We start from the raw sequence: 17,065 nt of genomic DNA, 5'->3' as shown, positions 1-17,065 counted from the left end.
AAACAACTTCATTTGGATCTGATTTTGTAATGTTCCTTATTAAAATTGAGCCTCAAACATTCAAGGAAACAATGTTGTCTAGCGACTCAACCTATTGGAAAGAGGCTGTCAATAGTGAAATTGAACAAATCCTAAGTAATCATACCTGGGAGTTGGTTGATCTTCCTCGAGGGAACAAACCCTTGGGTTCAAAATGGATCTTTAAAAAGAAGATGAAAGATGATGGAACTATTGATAAATATAAAGCAAGACTTGTTGTCAAAGGCTTCAGACAAAAAGGTCTTGATTATTTTGACATATACTCGCAGTGACTAGGATTACATCAATTCGGATGTTAATTGCCTTAGTTGAAGTATATAGTTTTGAAATCCATCAAATGGATGTGAAAACCGTCTTCTTTAATGGAGAGCTGAAGGAAGAAATTTACATGGAACAACCTAAGGATTTTGTAGTTCCTGGTAAAGAAAAGAAAGTGTGCAAACCTATTAAGTCACTTTATGGACTAAAACAAGCACCAAAACAATGACATGCAAAGTTTGATCAAACCATGTTGTCAAATGGATTTAAGATCAAATGAATGTAATAAATGTGTTTACATTAACGATACTTTAAATCGGAAAGTCATTGTATGCCTATATATGGATGACATATTGATAATGAGCAAGGATATTGCCAATGTAAAATCTACTAAGCATATGCTCACTAGTAAGTTTGATATGAAAGATCTAGGAGTTGTTGACGTGATATTGGGAATTAAGATACCCAAAAATCCTAACGGTACAACATTTCTCAAAGTCATTATATTCAAAAGGCACTTGAAAATTTTAAGTATTTGAATTAAAAAGGAAAACGACCCCGATTGATGTGAACCTTCTTCTTGCAAAGAATAAAGATCAAAGTCTGTCTCAATTGAATTATGCCAGAGTGTTGGGAAGTTTGATGTATGTCATGAATTTTACACGACCAGACATAGCTTGCGTTATCAGTAAACTGAGTCGATACACAATTAATCCCAATCAAAATAGTTAGTTGGCAATGAAGAGAGTTTTGGGATATTTAGATGACACTCAAAATTATGCTGTGCATTACAACAAATATCCAGCAGTTCTTAAAGGACATAGTGATGCAAATTAGAATACTGGGTAAACTTAAACAAAATCCACAAGTGGATCTGTTTTCACTATTGGTGGAGGAGTAATATCTTGTAAATCATCCAAATAAACATGTATAGCTTGCTCTACAATGGATTTTGAATTCATCGCTTTAGATAAAGCAGGAAGCTGATTGGCTCCAGAATTTCTTAGAAGATATTTCCTTTTGGCCCAAACCAATGGACCCTATATGCATACATTATGATAGTCAAGATGCTATAGGAAGGGCTTGAAACATTATCTATGATGGAAAGTCTCCTCACGTAAGGCGAAGACATAACTCTGTTAGACAGCTACTCTCTAGTTTAATTAGCACAAATAACTATGTAAAGTCAAAGGATAATGTGTCGGATCCACTTACAAAAGGCCAAACTATAGAGGGAGTTGAGAAATTATCCACTAGAATGGGACTATGATGAGAAAAAGTCATCGTGGCGGTAACTCTACCTAAGAGACTTGAGATCCCAAGATCTAGGTTTAACGAGATAAAACAAAGTCATTAATGACGGTTCAACATTGTCAAAAAATTATTTTATGGTCTATTCTCATGATGAGACACTGTTCAGTAACCAGGATAAAGGCATAAGGATTTTTTAATGGTTTCTAAGTTTGATACTGGGTATGTCAAATAGTGTATCTACGGGATAACACATTTAGAAACCACCTATGTGAGTGTGAAGTGTAAGTCGCTTCATTGTCTATTACAGCTTACTTTTAGCAGGACTAACCAGGCAATTCTAGCTCAGTACAAATAGTGGACTATTCAAATCTTTTCTCACACTCACTTGACATCTCATTACTCTACCTGATTATCAGAAACCTAGTTCGAATTTAAGACTTAGGGTCATGTAGTGGTGTATCTGTATCTCATGCTTAGAGCAACACATTTATCAATTACTATGCCTAGTCATGCATCATTTTCATTTCATCAAATATCATTTTACCATCATGCTTCAGAGTTAAACTATGTACACAAGATATAGACATGGCGGTTCAACAGTAAAAATAATCAGTCTCTTGGGGGAAAAGAACACAGGCAAGAAAACCCAAAACAGGATAGTGAATTGGGCTACTCAGACTTCACCCTAGAACTCACTTTCCATTTACCCCACCCCCAACAAAAAGACATGCAATTGTCCCCAATGCATAAAAAAATGAAATATGAGAATGGTAGGTGAAGCAAACCTGGGGCGCAAAGCGCCGACGATCAGCAAGCTTGTAGGTCTGGTTCCCCGGAACCCACTACCTCTGTAATATGGACACCCTCAGTAGTGTCCTCATCAGCAACAGCACTATCAGCAGTGCCTCCCGCAATCTCCACATTTCTGGAGCTAGATTCCCCAGCATCTAAGTCTACAGCCCTCATCCAACGCGCCTCCTCATAAGCAAGCGAGGCTCTTCTCGCAGCCTCCATCTCACGGCGCTCCTTCTTCCGTTCTCTAGCCTCATCCTCATCACGACCCCTATGCCTCTTGGAATGCTCTCGAGGGGGAGGTGGTGGAATCTCAGAAGTGGAGAATAAGGCCGCCATGACTGTTTCCTCAGCAGGCTTTGCAGAGGAGGCCTCAGACTCAGGCACCCTAGCCTCTAGGATCATATCGATGTCTGCGCGAAGACTCTCGACCGCAGCCTGAAGGGTCGACAAATCCACCCGAGGGGCTGGCCGGGCTAGCACCCGCAACTGCAAAGAGTCATAGCGCTGATTAACCTCAGCGATCTTCCGCTCTGTCTACTGGACCATTCTCCGCTCCAAGCTCTCTTCTGCCTCAGCAATAGACCTTTGCATCAAGGCTAGATGTGATGCAGAAGTGTAGCCATCTGTGCCTCTAGTTTATACACCCTAGCAAGCGGGACCAGAGCGGGGAAAGGGGCTGAGCGTAAGGAGATCGGGGCAGTGCTACTACCCGGGATAGACTCGACCAGGGTAGTGTCAGTGGTAGCAGCCTGCGTAGCCATGCGAGCCTGTGCTACCGTATCAGCCAGATTGTCACCAAGTGGAGGCAACTCTTGACGGGGCCCTCTGCGTGGAGCCAAATCATTGGCCTCATCCCTGATGAGGCCGATATCAATAGTGCCCAGTGGGGTCTTGAGCTGATCAATTTGCCAGATAGTCACACCTGCGGACCTGCATAAAGAAAATAGCATGCACGGGAAAGGGTAAGTTGTTGTGACCTTAATAGCCCTCTCGTGCATGGCCGCTTGTAGAAGCCAAACAAAGTCCACCTCAAACGCGGCTATCATCATCGCCATCAGTACTCCACGATCCCATGTGACTTTATTATCAGCGGCTGTGGGGGAAAGGAAGTGGCGGACAATCAACCATAAGAACTTTGCCGTGAAGGTCAGGTTAGCCTTCTTGATGGCTCCCTTCGGCTTGGTTACCCGGTCTGCACCCTCTCCATCAACAGACAAGTGCAGGGCCATCCAAATCTTGGTGGTGTCTCTCAGCGATGGCTCACACAAGAATTGGCCATCTTTGAAAATTTGCCACCGGTAGTAAAACTCGACGGTGAGAGGGGTCCAGTTGGCATCAACATCCTCGTCGTATAGATACCGGCGGATGGCAGGCAGGGAGATATAAACCTGAATGCCACGTACTCGGACATGATCCAGTGGGGCCTATTTGGCGGGGGCAGCCCGCCTATCAATCTGTGATCTAAGAGTAGCCACGAAGGAGGCGTAGAACTCTCGGACCAACTCTTCACTATAGTGGCCCAACGAACGCGCAGTCCACTCCGGTCGGTGTAAGGTTAAGAGATTGTGGATCTGTGGCATAGTCGGGAGATTTTCTTTAAGGACCCGCCTCTCCAATGTAAGGGTCCGTGTCATGACTCCTTTATCATTCAGAAACTTTGCGTCTGAATAAACTTGATATTGCCCGTTGACACACCACCGATTGGTCTGGTCGGCAACGGGGGTGAGAGCACGAGTTGGTGAACCGGGTGTGGATTCAGAACTGTCAGCTTCATCAGACGAGGCAGACTGTGCAGTTGTGGCAGGTGCAGGGACCTCAACAGATCCGGAGGCTTCCTCCGACAACGGAACTCCTAAGGAGCCAGACGCTCCTTCTTCATGAGTAGCTGACCCAGAAGGTGTGCCGGTCAGTGCGCGCTCCTCATCAGACTGGGAGGCAGTGACTACGCCGGATGCCACCTTTTTGGGCGTAACTCTGGCAGCATGTGCAACTCTGGATGGGGTGGAAGTGCCTGGGGTCACGTATTCAGGGTCACGCTCATCATCAGAGCCTATGACCAGGAGGGCAGAGGGGGAGACAGACTTCGATTACCAACGTGCGTAGACTCGATCTTGGTTTGTTGCCATAATAGAGAGTACCTGTAAAGAATCAATATTAGTACTAGAAGGAGCAAACAAGACAAGCAAAATGACACAAAATAAATAAAAAAGTCAAGATGTAATGACATTTCTATAGTAACAGTGAAACGCGACGGACAACTTGACGGCTCGTCGTGAGTACGACGGACAGTCATGCGGTCTGTCATGTATTACTTTAAACTATGTTTATGTGGAGACCCCTGAAGGAAAGTCTCTGACAGCTATGACAGATAATAAAGACAGACCGTTGTAATAATGACAGTCCATTTTCGATGTCCGTCGTGGGTGTAACAGTCCTTAGGAGAGGGGTCTCTGACCGTCACGACGGTTATGCAGGACGGACCGTCGAGGGTGTGACAGTCCGTCGTAGATATCCGTAAGACGACACTTGTAAAAATTTGGAGACCCTTAGGATAGGGTTCTCTGACCGCCATGACGGTTATGCAGGACGGACCGTCGAGGGTATGACGGTCCGTCGTAGATGTCCGTAGGAGGACACTTAGAAAAAGTAAGAGACCCTTAGGAATAGGGTCTCTGACAACCAAAACGGTTGTGCAGGATGGACCATCTTGGGAACGACGGTTAGTCGCATGTGTCCATTGGAGGACACTTAGAAAAAGTGAGAGAACCTTAGGAATAGTGTCTCTTGCAACCAGAACGATTGTGCAGGACGGACCATCGTGGGAACGACGGTTCGTCGCATGTGTCTGTTGGTGGACACTTGGAGAAAATTGGACAGTCGGGTGCTGGGGATGTTGGGACGGACCCTACAACGGTCCGTCATGGGTTCGACGGTCCGTCATCGGGGTCTCGTTCTGTCATTCAGTGATAGAACTGGGGATGCCACAATCATCCTTTATGACCCAATTGGAATTTTTAGTGTTTTAACCTACATGTGTCTAACCAAATACCTAGTAAACTAGCAATGCTAAAGCACCTACCTAGAGTTTTAACAATGCAATTTTGAGGATTCTCAACCTAGGTCAGAGATAATATATATTAAAGAATGAACCCATCAATAAGAAATAGGCTAATACTAATTGATAAAAAAATGCAATGTAAATGAGTAGAAATCAGAGACACATAGTTGAGAATTTGAGAAAAACAAGCGAGGAAGGTACTTGGTTATCAAGTAGAGAACCACAGCAGCAGACTCCGACTATTAGAGAGTGGATTTTAAGGAATTGGGAATTTGGAAAAATGATCGGTTGAAAGAGAGGTAGGAAATTTGAAGTTGAAAAGGGAGGTAAATGGGAGGAAGAGGGAAGGAAATGGGTGAAACGAAGGGGTGGGGGTTTTACATGTTAAGAATTTTTAAAAAACCCCAGCCGGGTCGGGTCGGGTACGCTTCATTAATGACGCGACGAGTCCTCGACGACGGTCTGTCGCAGCTGTGACGGTCCATCATTGGTTCCATCGCGTGTGCCCTTGTTTTGAAAATAACTGAAAGACATACCTGGCACGACGGATTCATGCGACCGTCCGTTGCGTTCGTGACGGGCCGTCGATGGGTCCGCCAGTGACTGCTGCAGAGTGATTTTCTGCAAAATTTCCTGGTGGTATGCCTTCAAGTTTAAAAACCCATTAGTAGTTTAGTGCTTTCATTACTAGAAAGAAAACTATAATATTGGGTTGCCTCCCAATAAGCGCCTGATTTAACGTCGCGACACGACTGGGGACACTTGATTACTCAGCGTTCATCAAGATGGTATGCCTCGATCACTTCATTTGCCGATTCAGTATGCCCAAATTAGGGTTTTATGCGATCTTCATTCACCTTAAACCGCACTCCCTCCTTAGTTTCTAACTCAACTGCTCCATGAGGGAATAATTGGGTAATCAAGTAAGGGCCAGTCCATTTGGACTTGAGCTTTTCTGGAAGCCAACGCAACCTAGAACTGTCTAAAAGCACAAAATCCCCAACCATAAACTCTCGTTTTTTCACTTTTTAGGTCATAATCCTTCTTCATCTTTTCTGTGTAGGATATAGCTGATACCAATTGGAGCTCACCACTCTTCCTCATGGACCTACAAATGTTGAAGGTCGCTTCTTCATTGTTCAACCGAAATTTCATCTGCCCCTTTTCCATATCAACTAAGGCTCTACCCGTAGCAAGGAATGTCCTCCCAAGAATAACAAGCACTTCAAAATCGACTTCACAATCAGGAATAACAAAATCTGCCAGAAATATGAATGACTCCACTTTTACTAGCACATCGGGGAGTATCCCTATAGGCCTTTTCACTGTTCAATCATCCATCAGTAGCCGCATCACAGTGGGCTTTGGGTCACCCAAACCCTACTTCGTGTAAATTGAGAGGGGCATGAGATTTATGCTTGCCCTAGATCACATAATGCTTTCGCAAAATGTAATGACCCGACTGTAAAAGTAATAGTGAACGCACCCGGATATTCTTTCTTTTGCATGAGAGATCTTGTAGCAATAGCACTACAATGCTGCATTCTATCATTATCCTCAAAAGTGACCGATCTTTTCTTTGTAACCAATCTTTCATAAACTTGGCATAACCGGGCATTTGTTCTAAATCTTCTAGCAAAGGGACATCGATAGATAGTTGCTTCAACAATGTAATAAAACGCCGATATTTACCATCCTCGATCTTTTTCACTAATCTTTGAGGAAATGGGGTGGGGGGTGGCCTAGGCATAGGAGTTACCTTTTTAGGCACTTCAGCATCTTTTCCAGTGTTATCTTCTACTTCACCAATACCCTTTTCCACTTAACCAGTATCTTTTGTCACCTTTTTCTCATTAGACGGCATAGGTGGGTCAATGGTTTGCTTACCACCGCGAGTGGTGATTGCCATACAATGTCCATCATTTTTCGGATTTTGGACAGTGTTGCTAGGGAGAGTGCCCGATTGCCATGTGTTCATAGTCGCAGATTATTGGGCCAATTGTAACTCAAGCTGCTTAATCGATATTGCATGTGTATCGATTTCTACCCAATACCCGCCAAATCATTCCTAAACTCATTAGTGTGCTCATCACTAGCATCGAACCTCCTCATCATTTTATGCAACATATCCTAAACTCGCGCCATACTACCTCCACCATCCCTAGGAGTAACTTCATGCTTTTGAGGAGGAACATAGGGACCAATCCTATCATTTCTATTACCATAGTTACCCATGTTGAAGTTGTTATCGCTGTTGTAATTTCCTTCTCGAACATAATGACCCTCACGATTATAGTTACCATAGATCTGACCTTGGTTCCATTGAACTTCGCGCCAATTCTCCTGATTAGAGCCTTGGGCATTCGGTTGGAAACCAACCGTCTGCTCATTTACCGCATAGGAATCCTCCTTATATTAGCATTCATCATTTGGTGGTGGTGGCTTCGACAAGTAGTTGAGTGCATTTATCTTTTATGCACCCCCAGTCACATGTTTTAATACCAACCCAAGATCAGTTCTCATCTGATTCATCTCTTCACCAATCTCATCTGTGGCCGGGTTGTGAGTGGATTGCACAGCGAAGGTATTTCACCCAGTATCTGCCTTCCTAGTACTCCAAGCTTTATTGCTCTGGCAGATTTTCTCTAACTTTTCAGCAATCTCAGCATAAGGACACTCCCCATAAGAACCACCCGCTATAGTATCCAACACCGCTTTATTATTATCATCCTGTCCCCAATAGAAGTATTCCTTCAGTGATTCATCATCTATGCGGTGATTGGGGACGCTTCTCAAAAACGAGGTGAATCTATCCCAAGAACTACTAACTGACTCTCCTCGTAGTGCCAGAAAGTTTTTCACTCTGTCTTTGTGGTTTATTTTATTGCAGACCGGATAACAACGTGCTAAGAGAACGTCCCTTAGTTGGTTCCAAGTAAAAATTGAGTTATCATGGAGCTCAGTGAACCAAATAGCCGCCTATCCCGTCAGTGAGAAAGGAAACACTCTTAGCCCTATTACATCCAAGTCCAAGTCAGGCCTCCCTACAAAGCTTTTACACACTGCCCTTACCTTAGCTATATGGGCATGTGGATCCTCAGAATGTATCCCTTAAAACAAACCTCTGGCAGTGAGCATTTGCATCAGGCTACTAGTTACCACAAAGGTGTGGCCTGGTGGTAGAGGGGTCAAGACAAGTGGCCCATCGGAGTCTGCTATATTGTCATAGCCTCTGTAGTATTCTTGGAGACGTGGAGCGGGATTTTGTCCCCTCTGTTGGTTTTCACCCTGAGCAACGGGTAATAACTGACCATGAACATCAACCGGAGCTGGGATGTTCTGGTTTAAATCATCATCATTAATGCCCATGTTTAAATTAATGTTGCATAGTGTACGCTTTAATTCACGATCGTAGGGAAACAAGGGTTCTCTTCTTCTCCGTGTATTTGGAATACAAGGAAGATAGTTCTGCAAGAATCAAATATAATAAACAAAGTAAAATCCAGAAAATATTGACTAAACTTTTAGTAATAAGTTTAAGTTAATCTAAAAGCTATTTTTCCCGGCAGCAGTGCCAAAATTTGATAATGCTCAAACTTACTTCTCAAATAAGAAGTAAAGCGGTCGTATCAAGTAAAGAACCCAACTAATGATGTTGGGATCGTTCCCACGAGGAAAATAGTTCAGACTTAAGTTCAATCTATTATTACTATTATTTAGTCAATTATTATTTCCTTGGAAAACAAAGACGATAAAAGGGGGGTTTTTACTTCTAAATGAATGAAAATAACTAGCTAAATTAAAGGAGACGACTAACAGGTTCAAATGTTGGAGTTTAATCAATTAATAAAAATAACTAGGGTTTACGTGTTTCCCACAGGTTCCTAACTTGATAATTCTAACTATAACAATTCTTTCCTAGTATCATGCATGCAAAGTGATAAGTTATGTATTTATAAATCCTTGGTCCGACATCTAGAAAATTTCACTCCGCACCTTGGTCCGGCTACGTGTGTTGCTATACTATCCCTTACCTTTACCTCATATTAAGCATTGTATTCGATATTTGACTAAGTTATTACCTCGTACCAATCAATTCTAGCCTATCAGATAGTATACACTAAATCTATGTTGATAATTACTTTCCTATTATCTACCTCCTTGGTCCGGCAAGTAGCATTATGGCGAGTTCTAACGTTGGACATCCGTTAAAAAGGATTCTAAACGAAAGAATTATCAATACATGCAAGACACTATGCTAGAATTGTTATTTTACTTAGATTTTATCTCATTATTCGCCTATGGTTCCCACAACCCTAGTTATGGAGTTTAGTTACCCATAGTCATAATCACAATATTCAAATATGTAATATAAGAATTCATGCACATACATCAATGAGAAAGAATAAAATCCAGAAATTTACTTGATTAATCGACGAAATCACCAACAATCAACTCCCGAGAAAAGTGTAATAAACCAAAGTGTAATAACCAAAATAATCTCTCACAAAGAATATAACATACAATGTTTTTCCAACAAAGTGTCTAACCCCCAAAATGAGTTTTTTGAACTATTTATAAAAAACAAAAACCTAATCAAAGAAGGACTCTAATTGCTGGAAATCTGTCAAAATGCGGCTGGGTCAACGGACCTCACGACGGGTCATCGTGGTCACGACGGGCTGTCATAGACTCCATCGTCCCATACTTTTAAAATTCTTCTGCTGCTCTCTTCATTACCCTCGACGACAGGTATGACGGATCGTCACAGGCACAACGGTCCGTCGAGGCTCACCGTTCCATAACACTTAAAATCTTGGAATTTGGGTATTGGGACTACTTCTCTGATCTTCACGACGAACCAGCAGGACGGACCTTCATGGCTACGACGGTCCGTCACGCACTTCTAACCCCACACTTGGTCAGACTTCCCCATCTTCCTTCAGCAGCTTCACTACGATGCCACCTATGAACCGTCACAGGCACGACGGACTGTCACAAGCTCTGAGGTGGTACTTTTCTGCATTTCTTGCTAAAAAACTTCCGCGTTCATCTTTAGACATATTTCCTGCAAATAAAGAGAAACTTACATAAAAATTAATACAAAAAGGCTTTTGGACACACACTAAACTTAAGGAAAAAGCATTAAAAATACCGTGAAACCAAGGTATATCAACACCCTCAACTTAAATTCGTTTTTTGTCCTCAAGCGACGCATTATGACTCACTACAAAATCTTTGTACAACAGTATCCATGTTTTATCTTTCGCAATCATTTGGCTATCAATCCCGATCAGTCTCATCATATTTATGCATGTTATCCTTATTAGGCATGAATTATGTGGAATCAGACCATGACACAGACTCACCACGCACTAACACCTATCCTCTTCAATTTCTCACCGAGGTGCTAATATTTCCAGTATTGCAACTAGTGTCCTCACTTCAAAACTACATCCTCATTTTTCACACAATGATTACAGTTTGAGTATAAGGATTACTCTTCAACACTCACTCTCAGAAAAAACTCACAACTCATTCATACATATTTCCATAAGCTTGCCCTTATTTTCACTGCTTTGAGTTCGCTATATAACTTTTAGGATCACGATAGGACTTTCTTAGCTTGTAACATAGACTCAGGGTCAGGTAGGGTATATTTAGGTATACTTTAGTGACTTTTTTCCCTCCTTGACATATCGGCTAAACATACCACTTTTTATCATTTTATTTCTCCTAATTTCTCATATTCTTTAAGCTTGCTATTTTTCCTTCTTTCTTCATTTGTGTAAGTGACTCTCTTCTTTTCTTGCTTATATTTATTATATTTATTTATTTAGTTTTTTCACTGATTCTTGAGTCACTTTACTTTTGTTCTTTCTCTCTCTTTGTTCTTCCAACCCCACTTTCTAGAGCATTCCTCATAATAGCCACCCTCAACTCATGGCTTTGCCATGAGTCAAAGTACCCAGTACCCAAAGTTGGGTCAAGGCCGTAAAAAGGTCGTTTACTGCATTAGTTACCCTAAACTTATGCTTTTGGCATAAGCTGGGGTGCACATGTCCAAGGAGGGACCAGGGCCAACACATTATTCCCAGAAAGGATCAGTTGGGGTGAAAAAGAAAGGTCTAGTTTAAGCTCAAATCATTTGGACCAAAGAAGGATGAATTTCATTTTTTTTATTTAAGCTAAAAATGGGCTATATTGAGCAAGGGCCTATGATCCTTTCATAATTGTCTATTACTACTTTGTTTTCGCAGGACTAACCAGGCAAGTTCTAGCTCTGTACAAATTGTGGACTATTCAAATCTTTTCTCACACTTACTTGACATCTCATTACTCTACCAGATTATCAGACACCTAGTTCGAATTTTAGACTTAGGGTCATGCAGTGGTGTATCTCTATGTCATGCTTAGAGCCACACATTTATCAATTACAATGCCTAGTCATTCATCATTTTCTTTTCATCAGGATATCATTTTAGCCATCATGCTTCAGAGTTAAACTATGTACACAAGATATAGACATGCTGGTTCAACAGTAAAAATAATCAGTCTCTTGGGGAAAAAGAACACTGTCAAGAAAACCACAAAAGAGGATAGTGAATTGGGCTACTCAGACTTCACCCTAACACTCACTTTCCATTTACCCCATCCCCAACAAAAAGACATGCAATTGTCCCCAACGCATAAAAAAAATGGAATACGAGAGTGGTAGGTGAAGCAAACCTGGGGCGCAAAGCACCGACGATCAGCAAGCTAGTGGGTCCGGTTCCCCGAAACCCACTACCTCTGTAATCTGGACACCCTCAGTAGTGTCCTCATCAGCAACAACACTATCAGCAGTGCCTTCTGCTATCTCCACATTTCTGGAGCTAGATCCCAGCAGCTAACTCTACAGCCCTCATCCGACGCGCCTCCTCATCAGCAAGTGAGGCTCTCCTCGATGCCTCCATCTCATGGCGCTCCTTCTTCTGTGCTCTAGCCTCATCCTCCTCACGACCCCCACGCCTCTTGGCATGCTCTCGAGCGGGAGGTGGTGGAATCTCAAAAGTGGCGAATAAGGCCGCCATCACTGTGTCCTCAGCAGGCTCTGTAGAGGGGGCCTCAGACTCAGGCACCCTAGCCTCTAGGATCATATCGATGTTTGCGCGATGACTCTCGACCGCATCCTGAATTGTCGACACATTTACCTGAGGGGTTGGCCGGGCTAGCACCCGCAACTCAAAAGCGTCCAAGCGCTGATGAACCTCAGCAATCTTCCGCTCTGTGTGCTGGACCATTCTCTTCTCCAAGCGCTCTTCTGCCTCAGCAATAGACCTCTGCATCCAAGGCTGGATGTGATGAAGAAGTGTAGCCATATGTGCCACTAGTTTCTGGACCCTAGCAAGCGGGACCAGAGCGGAGAAAGGGGCTGAGCGAGAGAAGCTCGGGGCAGTGCTACTACCCGGGATAGGCTCGACCGGGGTAGTGTAGGTTGAAGCTTCCTGCGTAACCGTGCGAGCCTGTGCTACCGTATCAGCCAGATTATCACCAAGTGAAGGCAACTTTGAACATGGCCCTCTGCGTGGAGACAACTCATTGGCCTCATCCCTGATGAGGCCGATATCAACAGTGCACAGCGGGGTCTTGAGCTGAACAATGTGCCAGATAGGCACACCTGCAGACGTTCATAAAGAAAATAGCATGCACGGGAAAGGTAAGTAGTTGTGACCTTAAAAGCCCTCTCGTGCATGACCGCCTGTAGAAGCCAAGCAAAGTCCACCTCAAACGCGGCTATCATCGCCACCATCAGTACTGCACGATCCCATGTGACTATATTATCAGCGGCTATGAGGGAAAGGCAGTGGCGAACAATAAACCATAAGAACTTCACCGTGAAGTTCAGGTTAGCCTTCTTGATTGCTCCCTTCGGCTTGGTTACCCAGTCAGCACCCTAACCATCAAAAGAAAAGTGCAGGGCCATCCACCTCTTGGTTGTCTCTTTCAGCGATAGCTCACGCAAGAATTGTCCATCTTTGACAATTTGCCATCGGTAGTCAAACTCGGCGGTGAGAGGGGTCCGGTTAGCATCAACATCCTTGCAATATAGATACCGGCGGATGGCAGGCAGGGAGATATCAACCTGAATGCCACGTACTCGGATATGCTCTAGTGGGGCCTGTTTGGCGGGGGCAGCCCGCCTATCAATCTGTGATCTAAGAGTAGCCACGTAGGAGGCGTAGAACTCTCGGACCAACTCTTCATTATAATGACCCAACGAACGCGCTGTCCACTCCAGTTGGTGTCTGGTGAAGAGATTGTGGATCTCTGGCATAGTCGGGAGACTTCCCATAAGGACCCGCCTCTCCAATGTAAGGTTCCGTGTCATGACTCCTTTATGATTCGTAAATTTTGCATCTGAGTAAACGTGATACTGCCCGTCGACACACCACCGGTTGGGCTAGTCGGCAACCTGGGTGAGACCATGAGTCGGTGAACCGGGTGTGGATTCAGAACTGTCAGCCTCATCAGACGAAGCAGACTGTGCAGCTGTGGCGGGTGCAGGGACCTCAGCAGATCCGGAGGCTTCCTCCGACCACGAAACTTTTAAGGAGCTAGACGCTACTTCTTCATGAGTAGCTGACCCAGAAAGTATGCCGGTTAGTGTGCGGTCCTCATCAGACTGGGTGGCAATGGCTATGTGGGACGCCAATTTTTTTGGTGTAACTCTGGCAGCACATGCAGCTCGGGATGGGGTGGAAGTGCCTGGGGCACGTATTCGGGGTCATGCTCATTATCAGAGACAATGACTAGGCGGACAGACGGGGCGACAGACTTCAATCGCCCACGTGCGTAGACTCGATCTTGTTATGGTTCCATAATAGATAGTACCGGTAAAGAATCAATATTAGTACTATAAGAAGCAAACAAGAAAATCAAAACGACAAAAAATAAATAAAAAAGTCAAGATGTAATGACATTTCTATTGTAACAGTGGAACACGATGGACCACTTGACGGCTCGTCGTGAGTACGGCGGACCGTAATGGGGTCCGTGATGTATTACTTTAAACTATGTTTATGTGGAGACCCCTGAAGGAAAGTCTCTGACAGTTATGACGGATAAGCAGGACGGACCGTTGTGATGATGAAGGTCCGTCGTCGATGTCTGTCGTGGGACACTTGGAAAAAGTATGGAGACCCTTAAGAACGGGGTCTCTGACAGCCATGACGGTTATGCAGGACGGACCGTCGAGGGTATGACGGTCCGTCGTAGATGTCCGTAAGAGGACACTTAGAAAAAGTGAGACCCTTAGGAATAGGGTCTCTGACAACAAAAACGGTTGTGCAGGATGGACTGTCGTGGGAACGATGGTTCGTCGCATGTGTCCATTGGAGGACACTTAGAAAAAGTGAGAGAACCTTAGGATTAGGGTCTCTGACAACCAAAACGGTTGTGCAGGACGGACCGTCGAACGACGGTCCGTCGCATGTGTCCGTTGGTGGACACTTTGAGAAAATTGGACAGTGGGGTTCCTAACTTGATAATTCTAACTATAAAAATTATTTCCTAGTATCTTGCATGCAAAGTGATAAGTTATGTATTTCTAAATCCTTTGTCCGGCATCTAGAAAATTTCACTCCGCACCTTGGTCCGGCTTCGTGTGTTGCTATACTAACCCTTACCTTTACCTCATATTAAGCATTTTATTCGATATTTGACTAAGTTATTACCTCGTACCAATCAATACTAGCCTATTAGATAGTATACACTAAATCTATGTTGATAATTCTTTTCCTAATATCTACTTCCTTGGTCCGGAAAGTAGCATTAAGGCGAATTCTAATGTTGACCATCCATTAAAAAGACTTCTAAACAAAAGAATTATTAGTACATGCAACACACTATTCTAGAATTGTTATTTTAGTTAGATTTTATCTCATTATTCGCCTATGGTTCCCACAATCCTAGTTGTAGAGTTTAGTTACCCATAGTCATAATCACAATATTCAAATATGTAATATAAGAATTCATGCACTTACTTCAATGAGAAAGAATAAAATCCAGAAATTTACTTGATTAATCTACAAAATCACCAACAATCAACTCCAGAGAAAAGTGTAATAAACCAAAGTATAATAACCAAAATAATCTCTCACAAAGAATATAACACATAGTGTTTTTCCAACAAAGAGTCTAACCCCCAAAACAAGGTTTTTGGAACTATTTATAAAAAATAAAAACCTAATCAAAGAAGGCTCTAATTGCTGGAAATTTGTCATAACGCAACTGGGTCGACGGACCTCGCGACGGGTCGTCGTGGTCACGATGGGTCGTCATGGACTGTGTCGTCCCATACTTTGCAAATTCTTCTTCTGCTCTCTTCATTACCCTCGACGGCAGGTATGACGGATCATCACAGGCACAATGGTCCGTCGAGGCTCTCCGTTCCATAACACTTAAACTCTTGGAATTTGGGCACTGGACTACTTCTCTGTCTTCACGACGAACCAGCAGGACGGACCGTCATGGCTATGACGGTCCGTCACGCACTTCGTAACCCCACACTTGGTCAGACTTCCCCATCTTCCTTCAACAGCTTCACTATGATTCCACCTACGGACCTTCACAGGCACGATGGACCGTCACAAGCTCCGTAGGTGGTACCTTTCTGCATTTCTTGCTTAAAAACTTCCGCGTTCATCTTTAGACAGATCTCCTACAAATAAAGAGAAACTTACATAAAAATTAATACAAAAAGGCTTTTGGACACACACTAAACTTAAGGAAAAAGCATTAAAAATACCGTGAAACCACGGTATATCAGCACTCAACGAAAATAAAAGCAAGTGCACAACAATTCACAACCACAATATACTGTTAGAATCACACTATTATCCCACTAAGTGTAAAATAAGCAAGTCAAACAACATTATAATCAGATGCATATATATCAACATATAAAATATTATCAACATTTACGAACAACGATCGACTTCACAATTCTTAATATACCCAGTTATGTCATGTACCCAAACCCAAACTATTAGTGTACCTGAACGTGGTACCTTATTCCATAGTTATGACAAAACGTGCCAATCCAATCCAATTTTTTTGCTGGAATATGGCAATCCGATCCAAGTTAGCTATGACAGAACATAGCAATTTGATCCATCAACACACCACAATCACAAACAAAAGTATACTTTAAAGTCATACAATCAAAAGTGATTCATGACATATAATCATTCGTCTATCTCATTTACAACAAGTGTGATCAATATTGCAACATTCATATGCATAAAAGTATCATAACGAAGTATTAATATACATACATCACAGAATCAGTGTATCACTACCATCACCTACCTCGAAACAAGATTGAAACCCTAAGAATCTTGATCCTTCCCTTTCCAATTCTATGAAAGCTAGATCATACCCATGATCCCAAGTATCCACTTTAAGGTTGTTTCCACCATGGAGTCTACATCAAAATCTCTCCATCAATATTAACACATTCTATTACATTTTACGGATCAAAAAATGGATTCGGGAAGTGAAAAAATTTCCATTAGCCTTAAGAATGGTGAAAAATTAGTAGGTGTCGCCTTTGGTTCATTCCTTAGCTCAAACAGTCAAAAGGTTTATAAAAAGGTCGTTTAGGGGTTTATTAATGAC

The sequence above is a fragment of the Solanum pennellii genome, chromosome 10 (genome assembly GCF_001406875.1).
Source record: "Solanum pennellii chromosome 10, SPENNV200".
Lineage (NCBI taxonomy): Eukaryota > Viridiplantae > Streptophyta > Magnoliopsida > Solanales > Solanaceae > Solanum > Solanum pennellii.
The sequence above is the reverse complement of the archived record's forward strand: the minus strand, read 5'-3'. Positions refer to the sequence as shown.